General features: G+C 42.3%; 1 protein-coding gene across 3 annotated transcripts in view; it reads left to right on the forward strand.

Annotated features, from left to right (window-relative positions):
* The first annotated feature begins 204 nt into the window (after positions 1–204).
* WIPF2 (WAS/WASL interacting protein family member 2) overlaps positions 205–22,638 on the forward strand; it is a 45,990-nt gene continuing 23,556 nt past the window's right edge. The window contains exon 1 of one of the 3 annotated variants that reach the window (XM_087441120.1): positions 205–385. The gene's annotated coding sequence lies outside the window, so the exon portion shown is untranslated. Of the gene's footprint in view, positions 386–592; positions 691–22,638 lie in introns of those variants that run through there. The other 2 variants (XM_004434537.3, XM_087441121.1) reach the window with 2 other exon arrangements.

Genomic DNA, 22,638 nt, shown 5'->3' on the forward strand with positions numbered 1-22,638 from the left:
TTCCCAGGTGATTCCAATTGCAGTCAAAGTTGCAAACTCCTCTCTTAGGTGGTAAACGGAGTTCTTACGACCTTCCCAAGATGGCTGCCACCAGACCGCTTCCGCCTTTACGTGCGTCGGTAGGGGGAGGGCTTTCCAGGGGCGCATGCGTGTAGCGTCTCTTCGCTCCCTGCTCCCTCCTCCTTTTTCCCCCGCCTCCATTTTGTTCGCGGACGCTGAGGACGGTGGGAGCAGATCCATTTCCGGGTTGGCAAAAGGGGCGGCGGCGGCGAGAAAGGGAGCTTGCTGGGGGGCGAGCAGGACGGGACGACGGTGGAGCGGATTTGGCGGAGGATTCGCTCCCGGAGCCGCTGCGGCCAGGTCGGAAAGAGGCCGAGGAGGCTGGGTCTGTCGCTGAGATGACCTGCGGACCTGAGGGGGAGGGAGAGCCAGGGGAGGGGGGGTTGGGGCGGAGCGTGAGGAGAGGGGGGCATTGGAGGAGGGGCCTAAGAGAGCGAGGGGGTCTTGGGGGCGGGGCCTGAGGGGAGTGGGAACTGGGGCTGGGTCTGAAGAACCTGGAGGAGAGGGAGCGTGGGGAATCGGAGTAGGGAGGAGTGGTCGGGAATTGGTGTGGGGCGAGCGCTGACTGTGAAAATGGGGAGGAAGGTTATTGAGAGACAGGAAATAAGGGATCCTGAAGGGTTGGGTAAGGTGAGTAAGACGGCAACTCAGGGTGAGGAACGAGGTAACCGTGCGCAAAAAGGGAGATGGGGCGGGAGGACCTGTTGGGAACAGGTAATTAACAGGATGCCCGGGTGAGGAGGCCGCTGGGACATTTTGGGGACTGAGTTGAGTGAAAACCAGTGGTTGAGAGGATGACTCGGGAGACTGCTTATACTAGAGGGAATCTTAAGAGCGTTAGTTGAGAAGGAGTCAGAATTGAGTTAAAGGTCGGCTTGAGAAATGTTGAGATGCACTTGGGAGCAACCTAGAGTTGAGAGTTTAGGTTGGAGTGGTGTGAAGTGAGGAAGATGGAAATCTTCAAGTGTTAAACTTGGGCAGTGTGCTGTTGAGTTACTGATCAGGAAGTAAAATTGTTAGAAGATAACACTGGGGTGAGGAACTGGCAGAAGCTGATGTCTACTGGAATTCATATTTTTAAAGGATTTGAGTAATTTGTTACTGCTTTGGGCACTCTCAGGATCCACCTCCTTTTTCATGCTGTTATTTTTGCCTTATAGTTTCTGTTTCTGAATGACCTACTGAATGTTTTGGTGACTTTTGTCTCCTTTTACAAACCAAAAGAGAAACTCAGGGAATAAGGACAGTCCTAGCCCACCTACGGATTTACTAACTTTGAGGCAAATCATTCAACTGTCTCATGTTTTCCCCTTTGAAATGTAGGTGTGGTCCCTCTCTGCCTCTAAAAGATTGTGTTAACCAAATGGGATCTTTGAAGTGGTTGCAAAGAAGTGATCCCCGAAAACAAGATTGAGATACTGATATTTAGAAGACAGGTCTTTCTCATGGGCCGGCCCGGTGGCTTAGCGGTTACGTGCGCGCGCTCCGCTGCTGGCGGCCCGGGTTCGGATCCTGGGCGCGCACCAACGCACCGCTTCTCCGGCCATGCTGAGGCCGCGTCCCACATACAGCAACTAGAAGGATGTGCAGCTATGACATACAACTATCTACTGGGGCTTTAGGGGGAAAAATAATAAATAAATAAAATCTTTAAAAAAAAAAAGAAGACAGGTCTTTCTCAGTTTCTTTCTCTCAGCCTTGTTGCATTTTTTTTTTGTACCAGGGCATAGTTGATTTTGATTTGATACGTGTCCAATTTTTTAAGTTTTCTCAAAGTCAACGTTTAGTAGCCAAAAATTTCATATTATTGTGTTACGTTGTATTGACAGCCAACAAGATGGAGATAGGGAAGTTAAGAGTTGGGGGTGAATGAGGTCGGTTGATGGAGAATGCGGAAGAATGCAGTGTTTTATTTTCTAGCCACCAGTGTATTTTACTCTTTGACAAACACTGACTTTCCTCATGAACTCTTTGAGAATTCACTGAGAAGTAGTATTTTAGACAGTTGAACCCTGTGATTTGGTCCAATCACTTTGCACTGGTTGCCGGTTGGGGAGGACCAGTGTGCTTCTGGACAATTTTAGCTTCTTTATTGTTAATCTTTGAAATCTTGACTGTTTCAGCTTTTCTTTGGACATAGGTGAACTTGTTTAGCTTAGAAGAAGTGTCCTGAAAGTCTTGGCATTTCTGAGGTCTGATGTGGATTTGCTTAAGAGGGGGCAGTTTCTAATTCTACCTCACACTTGATATCTGAGTAGTGTTTACCTTAGTTGGTAGTGATTAGTTATGTGATGTCAGCACAAAGATGAAATGCAGGGGAATGTGGAAGGGGTTGAGAACGTGGAATTTTCAGGTTTTACCGATGGCTTTTAAGAAGGGAAGAGAGGAGTCCTGTTCCTATTGAAGAGAAAATTGTCAGATGTTCTTTCTTGACTTCTTGGGTTCTTTGATTGGGAGAGTGACCTGGTACACTGAGTCTGTTTTCCTGTTGCTCTGAAATAGTTCTGAAAATCATGGGCTGCTGGTTCAGGTTGTTTCAGCAGCCATAGTCTTCATACTAATCCCAGGAAGAGCCCCAGGCTATGATGTATATACACTTATTTGGGGGTGAAACCTGCTTAATATTTTGCTGTCATTTCAACCTACAGTTTGTCTTTTTGGTTTGTTTTTAAGAGGGTTTTGAAATAAATTATGGAGGCTCAGAGCTCTGGGCAAGCTTTTGGAGTAGTCTGCTTCTTTAACATAATGATTTTCCGTTTTTCCTATCCTGTCCTGTTTTTCCATTGCTCTACTTGAGCCAGTCCTAGGTGGAAAACGGCAAATTACACATTTTTTTCCTCTTTAGTTTCTGTTGGACATCTTGTCTGTGTCACAGTTTGATACCGCCAAATTGAAAGGATTTTTGACTGCTTCAAATGGGGAGAGTTAACAGAAGCTGAGCTGGATTTCCTGGGCCAGAGAATGGACTCTGTCAAAGCAAAGAATAGTTGCTGAGACACAAACTGGGACCTTGAAGCTGTGACTAACATTTTGGCAACATGCTTCACTTTGCCAAATAACTTCTTTTCTTCTTGAGCGTGATTGTTGATCTCCTTCTCAAAGTAGGCTCTTGTTGCTACTGTTCTTCACACAACTCCAGAGCAGAAGTTGGCAGAGTTCCGGTTGACTGACCGTCTCTTGAGGGATATGCTCTGGATTAGAGTAGTTGGAGTGTTCCGTGTCTAAATGAGGTTCATTGGCAGATCCTGAGAGCTGCTCTGCAGGGGGACAGAGGCAGTGCTCTTGACTGAATGTTCTTGCGCTCCTTTATGGTTCTTCTTAATTCAGACCTGTTTCTTATTCATCTGTGATTAAATGCAGAATCATTGCCTTTGCTCAGCTTTGAAAGGCCAGGGCATCAAGGAAGAGAGAGAGTATTTCTGACTTTTTTTTTGCCCCACTCTCATGGGCTTTTGAGCCTGGGGAGCCACAGGCTAAACTTACGAGCACTTCTTGGTCTTATTATAGAGGGGTATTTAAAAATGCTGAATAGAACTTTATGGAGAAAAACTGTTAGAAGGAAAAAAAGGTGATATGTTTGCTAATGCCTGTGTCAGTCTTAGATGTCTTAAGAAGAAAGAGCTGGTGGAGGCAAATAAGTTATCGTATAGGGAAGCCAGGAATTGGCTCCTAACTTGCCATTTAGACTTGGCAAAACAATTTAGGATGGCTGTACTAAATACTTAGTTCTACTTAGTAAGTGCCCTTTTCAGTGTGTTCTACTTAGTAAATACTCTTTTGTTTTTCAGAGAATAATTAGTTGAAGATAACTGTGTCTCTGATAAGTCTTGGGATGGATTATGAAGATCATTTCTTACGGTATATGACAGCGTAACATTGGAGAAAGCCCCAACACAAATTGTCTCGGTGGTGGCCCTGGATTGAGCTTTCTCCTGCCATCATTAGTCCAGGGTATTCTGTTCCTCATATGCGGGTTTGGGAAACTAATAGGTTCAGATCCAGAGGTTTTGACTCTGGTCCATGGCTTTGATTGTGGTAACAAATATGATTGTTGGAGTTGTGTTTAGTCTCAGATCTTTCTTTCTTGAAGAGTGTCTTGAAGTTTGGCGAATTTGTATATCTAAGGAATGTGTGTAGATTTCCTCCCCCTTCTTATAATTGGTTTTCAAAAAAATTTTAGTTTCTTAAACTGTGGATTCACATTAAGCTCCATTTAGATTTTGTGGCCCCTCAGTGAAAACAATTTGTTTTTAGTCAGTATTTATGATACTTCTTCGGTACAGATTCATCAACCTACTTTCTGTGTTTATAGAAATGCTGAATCCAATAATCCCTTTTTTTCCTCCCAGTAATCCCTTCTGACTATGAAAACATTCTCCATATGTCCCGATTGGGACAGTTGGTTGTTAAAAAAGAAAAGGAATTGTCTTCTAAAATAGTACGGGCTAGTATGGGGCAAGCTGTCTGAGATTTGTGGATAAGTGAGTTTTTCTTCTTTCCACTTCCACCCTCCCACTGTTCAGCTAGTAGGCAGGATGTTTATCATTAAAGGTCTAGGTATGAGATATTTAAACTCTTTCCATCATTGTCTTAGAAATAAGGACAGGATTGTCTTTAGCAAGTTTTATTTTTTAAATGGATAATACATTCACATGGTTCAAAAATTGAAAGGTAAAAGGGTATATACACTGAAGTCTACCTTCTACCCTTGTCTTCTTATCCAGTTCATCTTCCCAGAGGCAACTGATATTATCAGTTTCTTAAGATCCTTTCTGGAGATACCATGTACTTATAAAACAAATATATATATTTCTTGCTTTTTCACTATCTACATTGTTTTTAACTTATTTTGGCAATCATTTTGTATAAGCAATAAAGAGATTTGGCATCTGCCCTATACTGGTAGACATTTTAAATGTTTCCAGTCTTGCTATTACAAACTGTGCTCCAGTGAATAACCATATATATTTGGCCGTTTGCATGTGGGACTTTATCTGTAGGGTAAATTATAAGTAGAATTACCGAAGCTGATGGTTTTTTTGGCCCTGTTATTCGTTTATTTGACAAGAATTTTTGAGCTCCTACTGTGTGCTGAGCACTGCTGGGTGCTGGAGATACAGCAATGAACAAAGCTGATTCAGTCCTTGCACTCATGTGGTTATAGTCTTGTGGGGAAGACATCCATTAAACAAGCAATTAATTACTATTGCTATAAATGCTGTGGACAGCTAATGGGAAGCCTAACCCAGGTTGGTTGGGAAGGAGAGCAGTCAGGGAAGGTCCCTGAGGACTTTTAAGGCTGAAACCTGAAGAATGAGAGGGGAGGACAAAAGACTATTCTAGGTGGAGGGAATGGCATAGGTGAAGGTCTTGAGGAGAGAGAGAACATGGCTGTTTTGAAGAATTGAGGGAAGTTCTAGTGTGTTTGGAGCTTAGGGAGTGAGAAGCAGAGAGGTAAGAAGTAAGGTTTCAGAGAGTGTGAGCTCTCCCAAAAACCAGATAAAAAGCATAGTGAATTTTGAGCTCAACCTTTATAGTAGAGATTTTTTTCTGTCAGTTCTTTCCATAGATACTAATTTACTAGTGTAGATGCTGAAGCCATCAACATCATAAGGAAATATGATGCTTGTACAATGGAACATGTTTTCTATAAGAACTTTCCTGGGCCGGCCCTGTGGCTTAGCGGTTAAGTGTGCGCGCTCCGCTGCTGGCGGCCCGGGTTCGGATCCCCGGCACGCACTGACGCACTGCTTGTCCCGCCATGCTGAGGCCGCATCCCACATACAGCAACTAGAAGGATGTGCAACTATGACATACAACTATCTACTGGGGCTTTGGGGGAAAAATAAATAAATAAAATTATTAAAAAAAAAAAAAAAAAAAAAAAAGAACTTTCCTGAATAAAGACTCTTCTTTTAGTCTTGATTTCTTTTAGGTCCTGCAAATTAAACTTGCATGGCTGGATTAGGTCTTAAAATTTTAGGATCTTGAAAATTGGTTTGGAGATTAGTGATTCTCGGGGAGCAATTCTTAGATTGTGGCGGATGATGGATTGTTAGTTTGCCAGAACTGCTATTTAGGAAACAGAAAACCTGTTCACTTCTAGGGAATATTAACTGTTTTTCGTAAGCCTCATAGGGCTAGCGAGAGAGCACAGATGTTCTTAGTATGAACTGGTGAGTATAATATTCTGTTATACCCGTCATCTAGGCCGTATGTCTTAACAAGACGCATAATTCTTGTTGGACATGCATATGAATCAGTTGCCCATGGGCTAGTATAACTTTGAATATATGAAAGCATTTTTATCTGCAAGTATATTGATTTTTGTTCAGAAATCACAGCACTCTTCCTCAAAGCCCAGATGGTCCTGTTTGATTTAGTACCTTTCTTGTGTAATTGGATCAGCTTGCCCTGTTTTCATAACTTAAAGTAGACTCCTGGTTTAGCAGCCCATCACTGGTGATCAAGGAATGAAAACGTGCAAATTTTTCTAGCATTTCAGCAAGGAGCATCTGTGTATCTGATGGCTTAAGGGTATTAGAGTGAAAGAGGAGAGACTCCTCGACAATGAAAGTCACAGCTTTGTTATTAGATTATCTGTGGTGAGTTGGGGCTTAATATATTATCTTTGAAATGAGGCATGACACTCCTCTCTATGTGAAGTCTGGATCAACATTTTATGGAGCATCTGCTTAAGTTTTCTTTCAGGCCTTTTTTTTTTTTTTTTAATAATTTTATTTATTTATTTTTTTCCCCAAAGCCCCAGTAGATAGTTGTATGTCATAGTTGCACATCCTTCTAGTTGCTATATGTGGGATGCGGCCTCAGCATGGCCAGAGAAGCGGTGCGTCAGTGAGTGCCCGGGATCCGAACCTGAGCTGCCAGCAGCGGAGCGTGCGCACTTAACTGCTAAGCCATGGGGCCGACCCAATTCAGGCCTTTTCTTAATGGCAACTGTCATAACTGGATTTGCCTTACTTCTGACTGTTCTGTGTATATGCTTTTCTACTTTTATGTTTGGGGTGTGCAAATGAAGGATGGTGCATGAAAGTTGAGGGTTGGTGATATGAGATATGGCTAGCCTAGAGTGAGAAGAGCCGTTTTTTGTCATCAATGACTAGGTTTCAGCCTACCTTGTAATCAGCTTTTAAAGATTTTATTTATTTTATTTTTTCCCCCCAAAGCCCCAGTAGATAGTTGTATGTCATAGCTGCACATCCTTCTAGTTGCTGTATGTGGGACTCGGCCTCAGGATGGACGGAGAAGTGGTGCCTCGATGTGCACCCGGGATCCGAACCCGGACCACCAGCATCGCAGCGCGCGCACTTAACCACCAAGCCACAGGGCCGGCCCATCAGCTTTTAATCTAATTAACAGTTTCTTAGAACTTCTGAAGACGTTTTGACAACCGATGTTGGTTGTTTTTGTTTTTTGGTTAGTTGCATTAAATTGAAAACAAGACCTAAAAAGGAGCTAAGGTAGTTGATTTTAAGATTTGTCCCTCTATCTTTTGTGCTTCCCTTGCAATTAATTTTGGTCGTGATTTCTTGTAGTGGCCTGGAAGTTCCTCACATATTTGACCTATGGTAGAGTAAGCTCTGGGGTGGTCAACATTGTTTAGTTACACCCAGGTTGTGGCAGAGATTCAGGTCATATTAGATAGCCTGCTTCTATTAGAGTTGGATCTGAGACACAGGTTCTAGAATCAAGCATAATGGCCTTGTAATTATTTTGGTTTGTTTGGGATTTTCTACTGTCCTTAACTGCATTGGTAACAGATCCAGTAATGACCTTATTTTTTGAAATTTTGGTCAGTCTGAAGTTTGGTTTTTCTTAGGCAGTATTAGGATTTTTTTGGTTTTTAGTAATTTTTTTATCAAAATAGTGAGAATACGTAGTTTAAAGGGTCAAATAGTACTACAAGGCTTATAATTAAAAAACAGCTGGTCCATTTCTCCTTATTAGTCCTCATTCACTTTTAATACTTTGTGTTTTTTTCTGATATATATTATCTCCATATTTCTTTTTTATTTTATTTATTTATTTATTTATTTTATTTTTTTAAAGATTTTATTTATTTTATTTTTTCCCCCCAAAGCCCCAGTGGGTAGTTGTATGTCGTAGCTGCACATCCTTCTAGTTGCTGTATGTGGGACTCGGCCTCAGGATGAACGGAGAAGTGGTGCCTCGATGCGCACCCGGGATCCGAACCCGGGCCACCAGCATCGCAGCGCGCGCACTTAACCACCAAGCCACAGGGCCGGCCCATATTTCTTTTTTCTAATTCACCCTTTTATTTATTTTATTTTATTATTATTTTTTAAATTTTATTTATTTATTTATTTTTTCCCCCAAAGCCCCAGTAGATAGTTGTATGTCATAGCTGCACATCCTTCTAGTTGCTGTACGTGGGACTTGGCCTCAACATGGCTGGACAAGCGGTGCGTTGGTGCGCACCCGGGATCCGAACCCGGGCCACCAGCAGCGGAGCGTGCGCACTTAACTGCTAAGCCACGGGGCCAGCCCTATCTCCATATTTCTACATAGTATATTTATAGTATGTTTATACTGTTATTTCTTGATTTTTCTGGTCTTAGATATTATCTGTTGAATTTCTACTATGGAAGATGATTTTGCATTCTTTTTTTTAATGATATTCTGTCATTTCTTCTTCATTTATTAGCTGGAATACTTTTTCTTTCTTTTTTTTTGAGGAAGGGTGGCCCTGAGCTAACATCTGTTGCCAATCTTGCTCTTTTTCTTTTTTTCTCTCCAAAGCCCCAGTACGTAGTTGTATATCCTACTTGTAGGTCCTTCTAGTTCTAGTGGGATGCCGCCTCAGCATGGCTTGAAGAGTGGTGAGTAGGTCCACACTCAGGATCCGAACTGGCCAACCCTGGGCCACCAAAGCAGAATTTGTGAACTTAACGGCTACACCACCGCTATTGGGCCGGCCTTGATTTTGGATTCTTTTCCTATTATCCACCCTCAACCCTTCCTGCTATCCTCCTAAAACAGATACATCACAATCTTGATTAAATCAAGATTTTCTATGTTTTTAGGTTATATATTAGGGTTCAAAAGGAAAAATAGACCATTCTTGATATTTCAAAGAGGATATTAGATGCTTACAAAACCATTGGAAGGCCGTGGGGGCATAGGTCAGGGAAAGCCACTTTCCAGGGGTTACAAGAAACTGCTACCATTAATAATCTTGGCTGCCTTAAACACCAAAGCAGGCAGTTTGTAGAATACTGAAAAATGCTGCAGACCACATGTCTGCCATCCCTTGGAGCCCACATACCTGCTCATTGCAACCGGAGGAGCAATAATGGCATCTACCTTTCTTCCATCTTACAGATCTTGAGTGAATGACTCATATTGGTGGAATTTAAACTACAACCCTGTTGACAGGGGATTCTGGGAAATTTAGTTCCAGCCTCCTCTCCCCTCCCCCAGGAGTCCAGAAGGGAGCAGAGGTGATTATTACCAAAAGAAGAAAAAAAAAATTAGCATCTAATATAATGACTGTGTGTACTATGATTATATTTCCTTCCTTATAAATTTTTCCCCTAAATATAATTGTTATTCTTTTCTTTCACTTGGTTTATTGAATATCAATCACTAATTCATCCCTAACTCAGAAGTATAAATCTCCTTTTAGTACAAACACATCAGTGGAGCCTCTTCCAGAAGCTCTATGGAAAAAGAGTCCATTGGAGGGAGTGCATTTTTTGTGGTCTTGCATGTCTGAATTTTCTCTTTTCTACCCTCATGCTGGTTGCTAGTTTGACTAGATATAAAATGCTATGTTGGAGATGGTATTTCTTTGGAAATTTTACGCCTTGCTTTGTGGTTTCCTAACTTTCAATAGTAGTATTGTGAAGTTTGATGCTATTCTGATTTGGATTCTTTGTATGGGATCTGTTTTTTCCCTAAAAGATTTTAGGGTCTTGGGGCTGGCCCGGTGGCACAAGCAGTTAAGTGTGCATGCTCCACTGCAGTGGCCCGGGGTTCGCCAGTTTGGATCCTGGGCACGCACCGACACACCGCTTGGCAAGCCATGCTGTGGCGGCGTCCCATATAAAGTGGAGGAAGATGGGCACAGATGTAAGCCCAGGGCCAGTCTTCCTCAGCAAAAAAAGAGGAGGATTGGCAGATGTTAGCACAGGGCTGATCTTCCTCACAAAAAAAACCAAAACAGATTTTAAGGTCTTGTCTTTACCCCCGGTATTCTGAAATACAATGATCTTGTGCCTTGGTGTGGATATTTTAAAATTCATCATGCTTGGCATTCAGTAGGCCTTTTCAGTTGGAAGCTTATTTCCATCTATCCTGGTAAATTTTCTTGTATTATATCTTTGATAATGTATTTCCCCTTTGATAATTATCTCTCTCCTCTCTCTTTCTGGGAACCCCTGTTGTCCAGATGGTGAAATTCCTACACTGGTCCTCTAATTCTTTTTCCTTGCAAATTTTTCAATTTTTTCCCCCTCATTCGATTTTCAGATATCCTTAGCTTTTTCTTTCAACTCTTATATTTTTAATATTTGCTATCAATTTTTAGATTTCCAAGAGCTCTTTTTATTCTCAGAATTTTATGTATAAATATTTTTGCAGATTGTCAGGAATTCTGTTTTGTTTACTTTGATTCCCATCTTTCATGTTAGAGGTTCTCTTCAAGTGTCTGATAATTCTTGGCTATCTGTTCATTTTTAAGAATGAGGCACCAGAAAGCTCTCAGTATGGAGCCCTGGCTTATCAAGTGGTGGGCACCAGTTTAGGGTGAATTGGCAGCTGGTCAGTTTCCTCAGCGAGGACTCCTGCAGCCTCCTGCCTAGAGAGTAGAAGTCTGGCAGCAGATGTTTTTGGAGCCAAGTGGTAAAGGAGAGCAGGGGAGGGGAGAGAGGTCTCATTGTTAAGTAAAAGTTAGACTTCAACTTGATCCCCCTGTTTTCATTATGGCACTCCCTGCCCTTAGCTGTGCCTGATCCCTTGGTTCAGAGGCCCTCTGGTTCAGCTTCGCCAGTCTTCTGCCTGGCAGCATGGGGAGGGGAAAGAGGGGATGGAGGAATCTATTTCTTATACAGACTTTGAGCCAATTCTCCTGTTTTAGCCCCTCCTGCACCCTTTCTTCCAGAGGTACTAGGGGCCTCTAATTTCTGAGATTCTATGGTGGGAATCCGCTTGCTTCTTTCCACTGCAAGTATTTAGCCTTTTCCTTTCTGTGAAGTTGTTTATCACTAGTGCATCTGCTTTCCAGCTTCCAAAATTTTGTTGACATTTCTGTTTCTACTGTTGTCTCCTTTCTTGTTTTCTTTTTTTTAGGTTTATGCCTTTAGAGAAAATCCCTTTGGGGCCGGCCCCGTGGCTTAGCGGTTCAGTGCACGCGCTCCGCTGCTGGCGGCCCGGGTTCGGATCCCAGGCGCGCACCGACACACCGCTTCTCCGGCCATGCTGAGGCCGCGTCCCACATGCAGCAACTAGAAGGATGTGCAACTATGACATACAACTATCTACTGGGGCTTTGCGGGAAAATTAAATAAATAAATAAAATTATAAACAAAAAAAAAATCCCTTTGCTGTAATTTTGTGTGTGTGTGTGTGTGTGTGTGAGGAAGATGGAGCCTGAGCTAACATCCGTTGCCAATCTTCCTCATTTTTTTCCCCTTTCTCCCCAAATCCCCAGTAGATAGTTGTATGTCATAGTTGTACATCCTTCTAGTTTCTCTATGTGGGATGCCGCCACAGCGTGGCTTGAAGAGTGGTGCGTAGGTCTGCACCCAGGATCCGAACCGGCGAACCCCGGGCCGCCTAAGCGGAGCGTGTAAACTTAACCGCTATGCCATCGGGCTGGCCCCGCTTTACTGTAATTTTAATGGTGTTTTATGAGGGAACACTGGTAAATGCATGCATCATATTCATGTTTAACCAACATATTCATCAGCTTTTTCTTGCTGATGTCCATTCAGATAATGTCTTGCCCCATGTTTGTTTGTTTGATAATGTAGTTGCCGCATGTTTGTTTTTTAAACAAATGCCCTAGGATGTGTGTTATCTTTAGGCAAGTTTGAAAACTGTTTTAGAAGGGTCTTCTAAACCATTTGTTGCTGTCCTAAGTCTCCAAGGCAGACTCTTTAGGCTTCCTCTAATAGTGCTTTTGTATTCAGACTGTGTTTTAGTCTGTCTGGCTTTGGTCTGGATTTTTAAATTAGAATGTGTGTCCTTCATCTGATTAACTCTCTTCTCTAGTTAAATGCTGGCTGATGGTAATAATAACTTTGGCCTTGTGTGACTCTATTTTTTTAGCCGACATTTCTAAACCTACTGGTTCCTGGGATGTGTGGGTGGGGAGGAAATATTAATTATGAACATTGAGCTACTCTCTGCATAATTTCACTGTCCAAATCCAGGAATCTGTTAATTTTTTTGTTGAAATGGGAAATTGGCTCAGGCTTTGAAACAGATGTACTAATTAGCTGCCTTGGGTTTATGCAGCATCATTTTTGGAGATGATAAAGTACTGTGATTTGAAGTTTGCTTTTAACTTTGACAGTATGAAAGGGCACATTCTCGTCTTCTTTTTGTATTATAGATCCTGGGCCTAGAAAGAAAAATGCTGTATCGTCTACTACCAGTCTGTAAAGCATCTGGAAATGAGATGTTTGCAGCTGCTCCCTGGTTGCTATAAATTTCTTGGAGGTCAGGAGCCAAATAGTACCTGTCTTAGTAATGTTGTAGAGGCCAAGCGTAGGACCCTAGTTCTCAGTTCTTTGAAATCTTGTGGCTGTTATTAACTAAAGTACAAGTCGTGTGTCACTTAACGATGGGGACACGTTCTCAGAAATGCATCGTTAGGCGATTTCGTCATTGTGAGAACATCACTGAGTATACTTAATAAACCTAGATGGTATAGCCTACTACACACCTAGCCCATGTGGTACTAATCTTATGAGACCACCGTTGTATATGTGGTCCATTGTTGATCAAATTGTTATGTGGAGCATGACTGTACAGCCTGAGGAAGCCATGTTGGCTCTGACAGAGAGCTGATTTGCATTCTAAGATGAGCAGCTCTATAGAAACAGCCCTAATACATTTTTACAAGTTCCATTGAAACAGTTTTAGTGAATGAAGTCACAAAACAGTGCTAAATCTCAAGGGTTATTGTCTCGTTGATTATTGATCACTGCCTATGTTATAAGGCACTACTATGAACTTTTACTGATTTACTGCAGTTGACTATTTTCTGTACATGTTCCCCCACCTTCCCAACATTGAGTTTTCAGGGTAACCGGATTTTCTCTTTGCTCTAGGGGAGATGTGGTAGGGGGTGGGGATGTTTGGTGAGGTCATTCCCTAATCTCTGTTTAGGATGATTTTCAGACATTTAATTTATAGTTGCTCTTGCGTTAGTTATCTCTCATCATCTTTTTCATGGAGCCATTCTTTGCAGCTGTCGTTATTTAATTGAACACACAAGTAGACTTCAAATTGATTTGTCATCATTTTAGATGAGAGGACTTGTCTCCTGGGTTACCCTGTATCTGAGAATAACCCATGGTACCTAATATTTACCACATCAAGTAGTATATGAATAAGTAGACTTCTGAGTTTACGATTTTAGGGCTTTTCAAAAATAATCGAACACGAGGAAAGAGTCATATTAGGGGGAAAAGCTGTATTATTGGGATGAATACTTATGTTTTTATTGGAGAAATTATATTTGAAAGGATTTCATCATCTAGTTATATATCTTTTCCTGCCTCTTTCCTTTTCTCTTCCAGCGTTGTGTGCTGCTTTTAACAGTGAAAAATCATTAATGTAAAGAGTAAAACATCCAGGTTTAGTTGTAGAAGTCCTAGGATTTTAAGTTTAAATATTCATGTGTATGTAATTTTTTATTACTTATTGGATCAATCAGATTTGCTGCATAGTTGAATTTCCACGATGGAAAATGCCTGCAGTTGGAAAAATGATTTTTTCCCCTTCATGGAGTAACCTTGGAATTTTAATTAATTCCATCTTTACACATTAGATGGAAATCTGTTTCACCAGAGGTTTGACTGAATTGAATTTCAGGGGGAGGTAGCACCTTCTCCATTGAGAGAAGAGGGCTGTGGATTATTTTTAAACTGTATAGGGCCGGCCCTGTGGCTTAGCGGTTAAGTGTGCGCACTCTGCTGCTGGCGGCCAGGGTTCGGATCCTGGGCGTGCACCAACGCACCACTTCTCCGGCCATGCTGAGGCCGTGTCCCACATACAGCAACTAGAAGGATGTGCAGCTGTGACATACAACTATCTACTGGGGCTTTGGGGGGAAAATCAATCAATAAATAAACATTATTAAAAAAAAAAAAAACTGTATAAAGCCTTTTGGGGGGGTGGTAAAATATGTTTAACCTGAAAGTTATTCTCGTCTGTTTCCTTGTATTTTAGAGAAACCAAAAATGCTTTAGTAGAAACCCTCTGCTGTATTCTTTCCTAGAACACATGGAGGTGTGTTCATAATTCTGTGTTGACGTCAGTTCCCACGTAATTATAGGAACCTGTTTGGCTCCTGCTGTTTGTTAGTCTCCTGGAGTGGCATGTGAATACTCTTAGCTCCTGGCTCTTCTCCCATGTTGGGGTTCTTTGGCCTAGGAACTGGATGCCATTATGACACTGTGCTAATGAGCTCCTACCTCCCCATGCTGTACTGCTTTTCAGGAGCAAAGTTGAAGGGCAGGTGGACAGGCAGGCAGATTATCATCAGGTGACTTTTAACCCTGGAAGTCTTCCAGTTAGTACCTAGGTCCCTGGCTGTGCTTAAACCAACAGATCAAGTACAGTCTGTGGGATTAATGAGATAACTGATTGAACTTGTTTACTTTGGGCTTGAAGCTGTTGGTTGGTTTAGACTTCTTTGGTGTTATAGGCATATTGGATGGAGAAGGATACTACTTTTGGATTTGGAGGATGGCCTGTAAGGCCTCAGATTTCATCTCCTACCACTCTTCCTCTCACTCTGTTCTAGCTACCCTGGCTTTCTTACTAGTTCTCTAACACATCAAGCTCATTCCTGTCTCAGGGGGTTTTCGCTTGCTGTTAATTCTTTCTGAAACGCTCTTCCCCTAGATGTTCCTAGGGCTTGCTCTGCTCATGGAGACACTTCTTTGGAGTGCCACCCCCCCAACACACCTCCAGGCCCCCCTCCCTATCTTTTTTTTTTTTTTAAAGATTTTATTTTTTTCCCCCCAAAGCCCCAGTAGATAGTTGTATGTCATAGCTGCACATCCTTCTAGTTGCTGTATGTGGGACTCGGCCTCAGGATGGACGGAGAAGTGGTGCCTCGATGCGCACCCGGGATCCGAACCCGGGCCACCAGCATCGCAGCGCGTGCACTTAACCACCAAGCCACAGGGCCGGCCCCCCCTCCCTATCTAAAAGAACACTCCACCCTACTCCTGTGCTCTCCCTTTATGATTCTCTCTCTCTTTTTTTTAATTCTTTTTATCAGTAACTGAGATACTGAGATTATATTTGTTTTCTTGTTTATCTCTTCCACTAGAATGTAAGCCACAAGACTAGAAACTTGTCTTGATCAGCCTCTAGAACAGGGTTTATCAACGTCAGCATTATTGACATTTTGGACCGGATAACTTCTTTGTTGTAGGGAGTTGTACTGTGTGTTATAGAATGTTTAGCGGCATCCTTGTTTTGTATTCACTAGATGCCAGTAGTACCCCCAGTCATGACAATGCCGAATGTCTCCTGGGGGACAAAATCACCCCAGCTGAGAATTATTGTTATAGAACAATGCTTTGGCACCTAGTGGGTGCTTAATAAATATTTATTGAATGGATTAAGTGGTGGGTGTTCAATAAGTATTTATTGGATGATAGATGAATTCATGAATGAATGAATTCAGCAAGTTAAAAATTTTTGGAACATTGAACTATAGGCATAGCCGCCTGTTTGTTCTTTCCGTAGTTATCCAATTCTGTCTTTTCTGTTTCTGGCACAGTGATCCATCCTTCGCTGCTTTTTTCCTCCACTCAGACTTGCTTGTTCTTTCAGCCAGTGCTACTCTTAAATTTATTTTTGTTCAGTTCAACAAGTGACTATTGAGCACCTACTCTGTGCTCTAAAATAATAGGAAAGAACTATAGAAAGATATGATCCTGTCTGTGCTTAAGAGCTTGTTGGGTTAAATGGACATAGAGAAATGAAATGTTCCTTTAAAGTTTAATTCTTAGTTCCGGGTAATGTCTAAATTGATGCTAATGGGCCATCATAGGGTTATTTGTGTCGGTAGTTGTTAAGTGCTCATCAGAATGGGGTGAAATTGCTGTTGAATTTGGAATCCAGTTTTAACAAAAGCTTACCTACTCACTTTTTACTTATTTTCGATAGAAAATAAGAAACCTTTGGTCTCTTGCTATTAATTCTGTTTGTCTAAAACCTGGTTGAGAAATATACAAAGTGGACTTGCTCATTTTGAACTTGTCTGATGTGAATGTTTCTAGGGTTCGTTATTTCATTTATTTATGGTTGTGGGGCCGGCCCGTGGCTTGGCGGTTAGGTGCGCGCTCTCCGCTGCTGACGGCCCGGGTTCGGATCCCGGGCGCGCACCGACGCACTGCTTGTCCGGCCATGCTGAGGCTGCGTCCCACGTGCAGCAACTAGAAGGATGTGCAGCTATGGCATACAACTATCTACTGGGGCTTTGGGGGAAAAAAATTAAAAAAATTAAAAATATTTATGGTTGTGAACAGCTGATTCATCAGTGGGTTTTTAATGTCCGTGCTTGGAAAGTCTTGCCACCCCACCTACCTGGGTTATTGAAGCCACATTAGGCATGGCTGGAGTTCCTTCTGGCTGGGATTAAAATACACCAAACACACACCCCGTTCTCTATTATGTGACTTTCTTTGTCCTAGAGCAACTGGTTTTCTCTTTGTGCCAAACATTCTATGTTCCATCTCTGATGCTGGTTTTTTTTTTTTTTTTTTGGTGATCAGCCCTGAGCTAACATCCATGCCAGTCCTCCTCTTTTTGCTGAGGAAGACTGGCCCTAGCCTAACATCCGTGCCCATCTTCGTCTGCTTTATATGGGACGCCGCCACAGTATGGCCTGACAAACAGTGCATTGGTGCGCGCCCAGGATCCGAACCCGGGCCGCCAGCAGTGGAGCGCAAGCACTTAACCGCTACGCCACGGGGCCGGCCCCATAGAAAGATTTCTTTTTTTTTTTAAAGATTTTATTTATTCAGTTTTTTCCCCCTAAAGCCCCAGTAGATAGTTGTATGTCATAGGTTCACATCCTTCTAGTTGCTGTACGTGGGACTCGGCCTCACGTTGGACGGAGAAGTGGTGCCTCGGGGCGCTCCCGGGATCCGAACCCGGGCCGCTAGCATCAGAGCGCGCGCACTTAACCGCTAAGCCACGGAGCCGGCCCAGAAAGATTTCTTTTGATTTGAACTATGGGATCAGAAAAATTCCATTGTGGGGAATATCTGGAACATTGTCCTCTTGAAGACACAGCTGTCTTTTCTTTAGATTATCTAGAGACAGCGTGGGCAGGGCTATTGGTCTTTCAGAGAGGATGTTGAAATGTCTCTTTTACCTCTCTGTTTCTTTATATTGGGAAGAGGTTTAATAGGGTATTAAAGAACTGAACATGTATTTAAGAAAGGAGAGATAATTTGCTTGTTGACATCCCAAATTCCTGTTCATATGACTGATTCTTGTAAGGCGGAACTAAGGCCCTTGAGACTTTGCTGAGGGAGGCAGCCTACTTTTTAAGGTCAGTTTTTTCGCCTGTGGGATTTTGTTGGGTACTTTGATACAAAAACTGTAATTTACTCTGTAATCAAAGCTGAGATCAAAGGAAAGTGCAGTTACCTGAAGTCTCTAAGCATGAAAGTAGATGGCATTAAGGTTTAGAATTTAAAAAAATTTTTTTTTCCAAAAAATAACTTGCAATTGAAAACTGGGTTTTCTAACAGCAGAATGTTGTTTGAGAAGAGACCCCAAATTGTAGTGGTTACTAGGATATCTCTTAGATCAACAACTAAATTGGATTTTTCATTTATTAAATGTAAAAGGCAATAGTCGATGTCTTTGCATTCAGAAAGTCTCTTACTCTTAAAATGTAGAAGTATTTGGAATGAAACATTAGGAAATTGAATAGAAAAATAAGTTTTGTCTTTTGAGGAATAGACGAACACTTTTTAAAAGTGCATTGCTTGAATTTTATGAAGACTTATTTCTAAATTTTATGATAAATTTGACATCAGGAAGATTTGAAATAATGCTCTCTGATCTTTATTTCAAAGAAACTGACTCTTGAGGATGTGAAAAGTTTATTATATCATGGTTTTTAAGATGGAAGGGCTTAAGGGAATGAGAATTGCTGTGTTGCTGAACTAGAAGCAACCTCAAAATATTTCTGAAAATCAAGGACTGTGAAGAGCACAGATGGTGAGGTTTGTAGTTCTCATTTAATAGATCATAAAGGAAAGACTTAAAATTCTGTAGAGAACCCCTTTTTTCTTTTTTGCTGAGGAAGGTTCACCCTGAGCTAACATCTGTGCCAATCTTCCCCTATTTTGTATGTGGGTCACCATCACAGCATGGCCACTGGGCAAATGGTGTAGGTCCACACCTGGGAACTGAACCCAGGCTGCCAAAGTAGAGTGTGCTAAGCTTAACCACTAGACCGCAAGGCCAGCCCCTCTTTTTTTTCTTTTTCTTTTTGTGAGGAAGATTAGCCCTGAGCTAACACCTGTTGCCAATCCTCCTCTTTTTGCTGAGGAAGACTGGCTCTGAGCTAACATCTATGCCCATCTTCTACTTTATATGGGACGCCGCCACATCATGGCTTGACAAGCGGTTCGTCAGTGCACGCCTGGGATCTGAACTTGCGAAGCCTGCGCCGCGGAAAGCGAAGTGCGCGCGCTTAACTGCTGTGCCACCGGGCCGGCCCCTCCTCTTTTTTTCTTTTTAAGTTTAATCTTGGGTTTAACCTCAGGGATGTAAGGTTCTTATTTTTTTTTTTTTTTTTAAAGATTTTATTTATTTATTTTTTCCCCCCAAAGCCCCAGTAGATAGTTGTATGTCATAGCTGCACATCCTTCTAGCTGCTGTATGTGGGACTCGGCCTCAGGATGGACGGAGAAGTGGTGCCTCGGTGCGCGCCTGGGATCCGAACCCGGGCCACCAGCATCGGAGCGCGTGCACTTAACCACTAAGCCACGGGGCCGGCCCAGGGATGTAAGGTTCTTAAAATTGTAATAGACAGTGCTTCCAGAAGGGCTGAATTTGTCTTTTGATTAAAAATACTTGGTCACTAAAATTTATCTCTCTGTCTTGAGAGAGACAAAAACTTGATGAACTGTTTTTGGTTCATTTGTTTTTAACTAAAAGCAGTTCTCAAAGCAGACCTCTGCATTAGATTAGTGATTGTAAGTATCAGTACTAACTTGGTTTGAATAAAGCTTCTTTTGGGGATTTTCAGGGAAAGGAAAGTTGTATTAATTTAGATTTACATAAGTTGGCTGCTCTCGGAAAACCGAGAGCTGTTTGTATTCTAACACTAAGATAGAAATTTGGAGTGGGTTGAATTTTCATTTGGGGGAAAAGAGTAGAAAATTGCTAAACCAAACCAATATCCAGTAGAGATGTTTTTCATAGTGATTTGTGAAATGGAAAGAGATCAGAAGACCTAGGTTTGAGTCCTAACTCTGCAGTTTACTCCTGAGTGGTCTTGGGCCGTTGCCCTTAGATCAGTGAGTCTCTGTCTCTGTCTAATGTGCATGCATACACTGCCACTCCTGGAGCTTCAGTGTCTTCACCTGTAAAATGGAAAGCAATAATACTCTCCCGTAGTGTATTCTATACTAAATGTCACTGATAGGAGTGTGTCACACATGCAGTCTTTAGGGAAGCAAAAGAAAGGTTGAGGGCCACTGCCGCTTTTCAACACTAAAGTCTGTCACCTGATGGTGATTTTTTTTTTGGATGAATCTGTTTTGAAATTGAAGTTTGAATTGAGTCTTTTTTTTTTTTTTTTTTGTGAGGAGATCAGCCTTGTGCTAACATCCACCAATCCTCCTCTTTTTTTTTTTTTTTTTTTTTTTGCTGAGGAAGACGGCCCTGGGCTAACATCTGTGCCCATTTTCCTCCACTTTATATGGGACGCCGCCACAGCATGGCTCGCCAAGCAGTGCGTCGGTGCGCGCCCGGGATCCGAACCAGCGAACCCCGGGCCGCCGCAGCGGAGTGCGCGCACCTAACCGCTTGCACCACTGGGCCGGCCCCGAGTCTTTTTTTTTTGGTGAGGAAGAGTGGCCCTGAGCTAACACCTGTTGCCAATCTTCCTCTTTTTGCTTGAGGAACAGTGGCCCTGAGCTAACACCTGTTGCCAATTTCCTCTTTTTGCTTGAGGAACAGTGGCCCTGAGCTAGCATCTGTACCCCTCTTCCTCTATTTTATATGTAGGACGCCACCACAGCATGGCTTGATGAGTTGTGTAGGTCCGCACCTGGGATTCGAACCCACGAACCCCGGCCGCCGAAGTGGAGTGCCCTGAACTTAACCACTAGGCCACCGGGCCAGCCCCTGAATGGAACCTATTTGAAGAAGGCGTCTTTGACTGTGTAATATATTAGTGGTCTTTTCCGTGGGGTTGCTTTAAAAAAAGATTTGCCTTGCTAGAGAATTAGTGCTTTGCCTAATAAATGGTGCTTACTGTCCTTCATAAGGTTGTTCCTTTAGGTCATTTCTTACTCTGTAGCATGTAGGTTGGATCACCTGTGAATATGGAGAAAATTAGGAACTTGTCTGAATCTCTTTTCCAGCTCCTTCTAGGAGACCATTTCAACAGTGGCAATAGACAAGGGTAGGTAGAACTGGAAACCCAGAAAAGACTGGAAACTGAGGTGACTGGAATTAGTTGAAAATACTTGTTTCTGAATAGACTATTACTTTTCCTATTGTTTACTACTAGCTTTTTAGAAGAATGCTGTGGGAGCTGGAGTGGAATGGTCATAATGACCCCAGACAGAAGAAAGTTTTCTTCTTTTTCATATGTTTCTTTTATTTTAAATTTGCCCCCCCCCCCAGTGATAGATGTTCTGCTTATGAGGATTTACTATTTTGATCAATTTTTAAAGCCTAGTATGTTAGATTGCTGGCAAAGAAAGACTAGACTTAGCTTTGAAACCAGAAACGAGAAGATATTTCCCTTGAAGGGGGGTCAGCTGCTTGTTTCCTAAAGTGAGTTCAGATACCATTCCCCATGGGAACCACTTAGCCAAAGTACTGTCCAGTTCTTTGTGATTGGAGCAGAAAGCTCTATTGGACAGCGAGCCTATAGTGGCATTACGCTGGAAGGAGTTGGAATTTTGAAGACCTCCACCGTCATGTTTCTTATCAAATTCTATCCGCCTGCAAACGTTCTTGGTTTTATAGAACCTCTGGAATATTTGCCTTTTCCTTTCATCATTCCCAGGGCATTGAGAGAAATGTTTAAGTGGTTACTCCTTTATTCGCAGAGAGATTTTGATCGTCCCTGTAAAGAGTTCAGAACCACACCTCCCCAATGGCTTGCCATGCTGGTTTGATCTTTAAGTCTTGGCTTGATACACATGGTCTCCCATCTGTGCTAAGGGCTACCTGTGAATTTTCCTATGTCCTAATCTTATTAATCACGTTACTTGGAAGCAGTTCTTCCATGCATTAATTGGTGAGGTTGATTACCCAATCTTCACCCTTTCTTGTCATCTGTAAGTTATACTCATGGTGGTTATGTTATTTTGGCTTTGATTTTTGGGGGGTCAGGAAGTGGGATTTCCTTGGGACAGTTTTTTGGGGGTAGTTACTCTTCTTGAGTTTTGATTTTATCTTTGCCACCTACTTAAATGTCTTAGGGTAAGACAGTTCTCTGGTTTTAGTGTCATTTGTAAAATGAAGATCACTTACAGACTATAATAGGGAGACAGCTGTATAGTTTTTTTGTACTTAATAGGTAATAATGGTTTTTATATTCCGCCCCCCCCCCCCCCCGCCAAAGCCCCAGTAGATAGTTGTATGTCATAGTTGCACAGCCTTCTAGCTGCTGTATGTGGGACGTGGCCCCCAGCATGGCCGGAGAAGCGGTGCGTCGGTGCGCGCCCGGGATCTGAACCTGGGCCGCCAGCAGCGGAGCACGCACACCTAACCGCTAAGCCACGGGGCCGGCCCTACGTTTTTAAAATGTTGTAAAAATCAAGAGAATGAGAAGACAAGCCACAGACTAGGAGAAAATATTTGCAAAAGACACATGTGATAAAGGACTGTTATCCAAAATATACAAACAGCTCTTAAAACTCAGCAATAAGAAAACAAACAACTTGATTAAAAACTGGCAAAAGACCTGAACAGACACCTCACCAAAGAAGATATATGCGATACCACTACACACCTATCAGAATGGCCGAAATCTAAAACACTGACAACACCAAATGCTAGCAGGGATGTGGAGCAGCAGGACCTCGCATTCATTGCTAGTGGGAATGCAAAATGGTACAGCCACTTTGGAAGACAGTTTGG

The sequence above is a fragment of the Ceratotherium simum genome, chromosome 16 (genome assembly GCF_057802395.1).
Source record: "Ceratotherium simum simum isolate JZ-2026a chromosome 16, ASM5780239v1, whole genome shotgun sequence".
NCBI classification, from domain to species: Eukaryota; Metazoa; Chordata; class Mammalia; order Perissodactyla; family Rhinocerotidae; genus Ceratotherium; species Ceratotherium simum.